This window comes from Contarinia nasturtii, unplaced genomic scaffold (assembly GCF_009176525.2).
Source record: "Contarinia nasturtii isolate CC-2019 unplaced genomic scaffold, AAFC_CNas_1.1 Cnas_scaffold_187, whole genome shotgun sequence".
NCBI lineage: Eukaryota > Metazoa > Arthropoda > Insecta > Diptera > Cecidomyiidae > Contarinia > Contarinia nasturtii.
In genome coordinates this window covers 7,963,745-7,971,466 of record NW_022197544.1, presented here as the reverse complement: position 1 = coordinate 7,971,466, position 7,722 = coordinate 7,963,745, and positions in this window count along the sequence as shown.

The following is a 7,722-nucleotide window of genomic DNA, read 5'->3' as shown; positions in this document are numbered from 1 at the left end:
AGATGTTCGAATTGTTTTCTTTTCTGATAATATTCGCATTATCTATTGTGGTATTTGCATTAGATCTGACGCATTTTGTTGATTTTTTCTTACATTTCAGTTCTTAACCACATATTTAACGATGAATGACCAGACGGCTGCAAATATAATGAACTGTTTTCAACATTCTTTTGAATTAATGTATCGATTAACATTAGAATAAAACTACTCCAAATTACTTTGCAATGGTTCAAATCTTGTGTTTTTTATTATTATTATTTTTGAATATTTTTCAGTGATAAGAGATGGGAAAATGAATCATTTGATAGCTCACAAAGAAACAAATGAGGGCTGTCGGTATCGAAATTGATTGTTTTACACTCTTGACTGATTTCTATGTTACTTGACTGTTTTTATAAGAATAAACACATTCTAATTGAAAATGCTTATAACGTCAAATGATTGTTTAAAACTGCGATCGTTTCAAGTAAAGTATAAATAATGTGCAATTAATTACATGAATCTGATGCGATCCTCATTTCCTCATCATGTGCAATCGAATATTTTTCTGCAGAGTCAGATTTGGTGATATCACATTATATTTTGTGTATTTAATTGATTCTTTTTTCATCCTTATATATTTTCTCTGCATTATTTAAGACGGTATAAATAGAACATACAAATTAGTTGTTGTTTAACTTTCATCGAGTCTTGAAAGAAAAAAAATAAAAGTCACATTTCTCCAAAATCCAACAAATCATTTTTAAATTCAGTATTGATTTTTTTTTTAAGCACAATGGCTGAACAGGATCAAAAATCTCAGTGGAAACATGAATTTCAACAATTATACGAACAAGAAAAACAGTTGCACAACGAAATGACGAGATATTCAGTAGAAGCAATGCGCGTGGGATATAGAAATACGCAATACAACGAATTAATGCGAAAACGAGCCGAATTAGAGCAAAAACACAATGAATTACTTAAAAAACGAGCGGAATTGATCCAAAACTACTCTAATTATTAACACCAAAATTTCATTCATCGAGGTTTTAAAATTGTAATTTAAATATTTTGAAACCAAAAAATGAACATGTTTGTTCGAAAATGACTTTAGTCGTTCAATTTCCTTTCTTTTTTGTAGTATTCGCATTATCTTTTGTGGTATTTGCATTAGATCCGACTTATTTTTGTTGATTTTTTCTTATTTTTCAGTCCTTAATCACATATTTCATGATGGACAAGCAGATGGCTGCAAAGATGATGAACCGCAGAAATTATTCAACATTCTTTTGAGTTAATGTATCGAATAGCATGGAATAAAACTACTTCAAATTACTATTCAACGCTTCAAATCTTGTGTTTTTATTTTTATTTTTTAATATTCTTCAGTGAAATATTTTCTTTTCATTTGATAATAATAAACTGTATATGGGAAATTTGATTATACGCTTTACTTGCAAATGAACAAATGAACAAATGAGCGCTGTCAATATCGAAATTGATTGTTTTCAATGCTTGACTGATTTCTACATTGCTTGACTGTTTTGATAAAACAATAAACAAATTCTAATTGGAAATGTCGAAATGATCGTTTAAAACTGGCATCATTTTAAGTATAAATAATTTTCAATTAATTACATTTAACTGATAATGAAACATGGATTGCATCACTTGCAAGCGAAATATTTGTTTTTGCAGAGTCAGATTTTGTAGGTGCATATATTTTTTATATTTAATTCATTTTTTTTTTTAAATATTTTCTCTGCATTATGAAACTGCATATATCGCACATATAAGTTAGTCGTTGTTCAACTTTCAAAAAAAAAATTAAAAGTTGCATGTTTTCTACAATTCAACAAACCAATGGTTTGAAACCATTTTGAAAATCAAAGTTTTGACTTTTTTCAAACACAATGGATCGGATCAGTGGCTAGAAGAAAAGCGAAAATTCAACCAACAAGAAAATCAGTTGCTAGACGAAATGGAGAAAAAGTTCGTAGAATTTCAATCACGCCCGGATCGTGAAAATATGGAATACGGTGATTTACCGCAAAAAATCGCCGAATTGGCGAAAGAGCACGTTGAATTACAGCAAAAACGTGAAGAATTGCAGAACAACTTTAATCATTAGCACCACAATTTCATTCATCCATGATTAAGACTTTATTTGTCCGATTCTTTTTCTTTTCTGATAATATTCACAACATCTGTAGTGGCATTTGCATTAGATCTGACTACTTTTTATTGATTTTTTCTTACTTTTCAGTTCTTAATCTCATATTTTGTGATGAACTACTAGACGGCTGCAATGATGATGAAGTGTTCTCTGAAAACTGTTCTTATTCAACATTCTTTTGAATTAATGTCTCGAATTGCATGGAATAAAACAACTTCAAATTACTTTGCAACAGTTCAAGTCTTGTGTTTTTTCTTCGGTGCAATATTTCCCTTACATTTGACTTCTCTTTTCAAATAACATTTATCCGCTTGACAATCCAAATTTAAAAGAACGCTATATTGTAAAAATGCCATAGTTTGAAAGAGGAATCCAATTTAATTTCAAAATATGCCATTTAGTTATAACAAAATAATGTCAAAATGCGCCTCATTTAAAAAGTTTTTAAAAGTTTCGTTTTTATAGTTTATAGCTAATTTACTAGTTTATTGCTTGAATAATCTAATAATGCTAATATTCCTTTATGAAATTGCTAGTTTTCTAGTTTTTTGTTCTGTCAAATGACAATCAAATGATTGTACTGACACAATGAAGTATTTTGACGTTTCGTTGTTCAGACATATTTTTATGTTTTTTGAATAATTATACACTAATAATAGTAAAAATTAGTTTAATTATTCTTTTTTTAACACAAAATCGTGCATAAAGTACTTGTTTCTGTCAATAGTCGACTTGTAAAATTGATTTAGTTACCAAATCGTGGCACAATATCAAAATGGCGGATCAAATAATTTTTGCTAATTTTTCTAGTTTTTGCTAGTTTTTTTTCTAATTTTCCTAGTTTTTACTTGAAATATGAAAAACTAGCTAATGATTCCCGTCCCCTAGTTTAAAAATAAATCCAATGATTCTGCAGATTCGCCGAATTAAATCAATATTTATATGAGAAACTGAATCATTTGATTATCCAATTCACTTGGAAATAAACAAAGAAACAGCATCAGCGTAATATCAAACTCTTGTACAAAAATGGGGATAATTGAAACTCAAAAATGCTTAAATCGTCAAATGATTGTTTAAATCTGGTATCGTTTCAACTAAAGTATAAACATTTTTCAGTGTGATGATAAGATATGGCTCGCATTAAATCAAGTGATCACGATTACCATGTTTGAATAAATGCTTTTTGGCCTTATGTTGCCTTTAATAAAGGAGAGTTTATGTTTCCAAAAATTCAAATAATCATTTCGAAATAGTTCCATATTACCAAAAAAAAACTTCGTTTTTTCCAGAGCAGCAAAGAATTTTGAAAACTTATAAAAAATATGTCGGGTATAAACAAGCATACACTGACTTATTACAATAGTTATACATTATAATAGGTTACACGCTAAAATTGGAACGTCTTGTTATCAAATTGAAGCAACAAATTGCGGTGTATAAGCAAAAATATGCTGATTTGCATCGAGATCTTGTGGAATTACAGCGAAAATGTGATGAATCGGAGGAAAAACGACGAAAACAATCTCAGCAGCTCCAACGACTGAATAAAGATAGATAGCGACATGAAAGACAAAAATCATTCATCTTCCCAAAATTTCAACATTTTACCGAATTTGTGTATTGAAACCGACAATAGTTTTAGATAGAACATTTTCGTTTTATAATTTTCAATGCAATTTTTATTAGTGCAGTGATCTATTTTATTTGGTGAAGTTTCTTGTTAACACCCTGACTCCTTTGGAAATTATGAAAATTGTAAATTAAGTATTGAATAAAATCACGACAAGCCTGTCAATATCATAATTATACCATTGCCACCTTGGCCCATTGATCTAATTGGTGTTTGTAATTTATTTCCAATTTCCGTCTATTTTCAAAAGAAATCATTGGTTCGCATCGATCAAACGTTGTTGTTGTTGAAATGTTTCATCTGTGTCGCATTTACCGAACGGAAGACGTTTCACTCGTATATACAAGTTGAATTCTAATGATGGTGACAAAAAAAACACCGATTGTAAAAACAGCTTTATATTTGGAGAATGATAGATAAGGAAGACAAATTTATTTGCTTTTAATATACATCTTATATGACGATATCATAGCATAGCATTAGCATCTATATTAAGACAGAGAGCATCAAGAAAAATTATCGAATTGAGTTAATAAATAAACGCAAAAGCATGGATAGACGGAGAGAATACACATTGAATTGAAGAACAGGTTTTATTTCGAAAAAGTAATTTTATCGCGCCCATTTTCGTTTCAGATTTAAGCATTTCGTGTTAAATTAAATAATTCATTTCGACACTGTCCGTTCACACTGTTGTCGGACATCAAGTGTCATATCGAAATCAACTAATCGTCCGTTCACTTTTCAATTTCGAATTGTGATCGACGAATAGATATGCGATGCGCAAAGCAAAGTGCGATCGCGCTCGCATTCGCGCCATTCATTTAAAATCAGTGTGTTTTTTTTATTTAATGATTACCCACATTCTAGGGATTGGATTTATTTTTTTTAAACACCGAAATCTGGTTAAAATGTCATTAACGATGAGACAAAAGAGCAAACGAAATAAGAATTGCCCGGAATCGGAAAGAATAAACGAAAAAAAGATAGAAGGTACGCGCTCGCGCCCGATCCATATAAAACATCAAAAGTCAATAATTTCTTCGATGAACAGAGTCCAAGTGTGAACAATAACATAACAAACAGACGATCGATTTGAATGCCATTCTCAGGCTTATTTATTTATTTATTTATTTTGTGCTTTTCTCTCTTATTATATCGTATTGGTTACGCCTTTTTTTGAAAAAAAAAATTGGTCTCTTTTTATGTGGTTTTAATTTAATATCGGCTTTTTCGTGCGCAATGCAACCTGTTCGGTTTACGGTTGGAGCCGCTATTTTTGGATTGTATTGCGAACTCTAAAGCGCAAAGACAATTTCTAAATGAGATACTTTATCGCAAAATCATACGTTTGCGAATCACACGTCAAGAAAGTGACAAAAAAACTGAAACGGTTCATTTTTATTTAACGCATAATTTAAAACACATAAATAAAATGAATATTAATTTTATAATTTTTATTTTCACACAATCACAATAATCATTTTTCTTAATAACTCATCTTCATCTCTCTCTTTCTATTTCTCTCTCTTTTATTTCTTTTAGTCATTTGTTTCTATCTATCATTGCACACGCGCACGATAAAATGAATGGCGCAACTCAATTAAGGTGTCGGAATGATATATACAGTAAAAATTCACACGATATTTAACGCATACATTCAGAATTTTCGGTCCATTAGCATTAATAATTCGTTCAAAATATATCGATATGAATAGATATCGCGAACTGTGGACGCGCGCGCGCACAAATCCGAATCTATCGATTTTAATTTATGGTTTTTAATTAAAACTTTTGCTTATTCGGTGTGCGTGAAATACTGCATAATTGTCAGCTATTGGCATTTCTCATAAATAAATTTGAGCCGTTTGATAAATGTGCGCACTCTCTCACACACACCCATATCAACATGTTATAAGCTCGAAAATCACTTGATTCTCGTCTTATCAAATTGTTTGTGCGCAAGCAAAATATTTATCACTTTCCTGATTCATTTTGAGCTGTTTGTTTTTTGTGCTTCTCTCTCTCTCTGTATTTTCTCATTTATCGTTTTTTTATGAACTCATCTGATTTTTGATTTGCATAAATGTTCATTAGTTGAGATTTGGAAACATATTTTTTTATGTGGTGTCATTTTGTTTTATTCCATCATTGATTGTCCTCATCACCACTGCGCTTTTATCATGGTCTATGAATTTGTGATGAAGCTGAACGATGGTGTGAACCAAACTAGATGTTAAATTGCCAACTAGAAGCGATAACAACAATCACAAAACCGAAAATAACCGCTCTTTTATTGATCTCTATCTCTATCTCATTCTCTTGGTCAGTAAAATCTGCTTAAATCGACACAACAAACGGTGCTTGAATAATATGTCTGCTTGCGCATCTAGGTTAATAATTAAAACACATATACACACACATCGTAACGTTGAATCAATTTTTGTTTTCTTGTTCGCTTGTTGAACGATCATAAAATCGTTCAGTTTCATATATTTTTTTTCGGACACAAAAAAAAAACAGCCAAATCAATGGGTTTTAATTAGTGTCTCTATTGAATTCAAACATTTTCAAGTCTTTGGTCGTGTCTGAAAGCCATCAAACTGCATACCATAACCAATTTTATGAGCATTGGCGGTGTTTTGTTCGTTTTTTTGACCATGAGAATGCCGGCCGTGAATTTGTTGCCGTTTTTTTATCGTCAATAGAGATGAGAAACCTAGTCGATTGAGTGAAAGAATCATAAAGATCAAAACAGGGTGATAAAATGATCATAACACCATTCAAAACTTTGTGAGTTAATAGAAAAAAATATATGAACGTTAACATTTTTTTGAACTGATGAAATGGTTAGATTCAAACTAACTCTTTTGCTAGAAAAATCGATAAATTCGAGAGAGAAACACATTCTTGAAAGTTCAAGTTAAAATGATTTTTATTTGATTCCATAAAATGTGAAAAATTGTAACATTTTTCAATCGAGGTTCAGTTTTATTCGAACGAGAGACTGTGACTATGACTTTAACAATAAATAATCAACTTCTGGAAGAAATAAATAAAGTTCTTTCCTCTTTACCTCTCTTTCTGTCTCATTTTTAGGACGGTGTAAAATTTCAACAACATTAAGGTGAATTTGCACACAATTTTTTTTTTTTTTATTGCCAATGTAAATTGTTGGGTATTGATCATGATGAGATATCTTTTTGATGGAGAGAGAAAAAAATGGTGATGCTAAACAAACTCATAAGAGTATAAATAACACAGCGCCCCGAAATTGTTACATTTTATGATACAATTTGTAAAATTATAATTAGCCAGAGCTTGAATGGCCATTTGACCACTTGAGCCATATATGAAATGTCGTTAAATGCGAAGAATGATCGAAGTAATTTTTATGGGAAAAAATGTCGATTTTGTGTGCACTTCGCATTCATTGGCGGCGCGATGTGCGCGCGTTCAGCGCACACACTCACACATCCACAAAATATACAATGGTGCACATACATTTTGAAGACGAAAATGAATGGGTGGAAACGAAGTAACGATAACGACGATGCAATCGAAAACCGATTATTCAAATCACCATCGCAATAAAATGCACGATTTTTAGCCTGTTTAAACAACGAACGATGACGATCTTTAAAATGAATCCGTAATAGACCACCGTTGCAAATATGCAATTCATTGGCATATTCGTATGATTTTCTACCTCTTCGTCTCTCTCTCTCTCTCTCTCTCTCTCTCTCTCGCTCGCTCGCAAATATCTATCTTGTGAATAATGTGTGATGTGCGCGGTCGAAGCAGTGTGTATTCTGAGAAAATTGAAATATTTATAGCTTATTTAATTTCCTCTCATGTCCTGCTTTGGCACCGGTTCCTTGCTGTCCACGTACATTCACCAACAACAACAACAACAAAAAAAAAACATAAC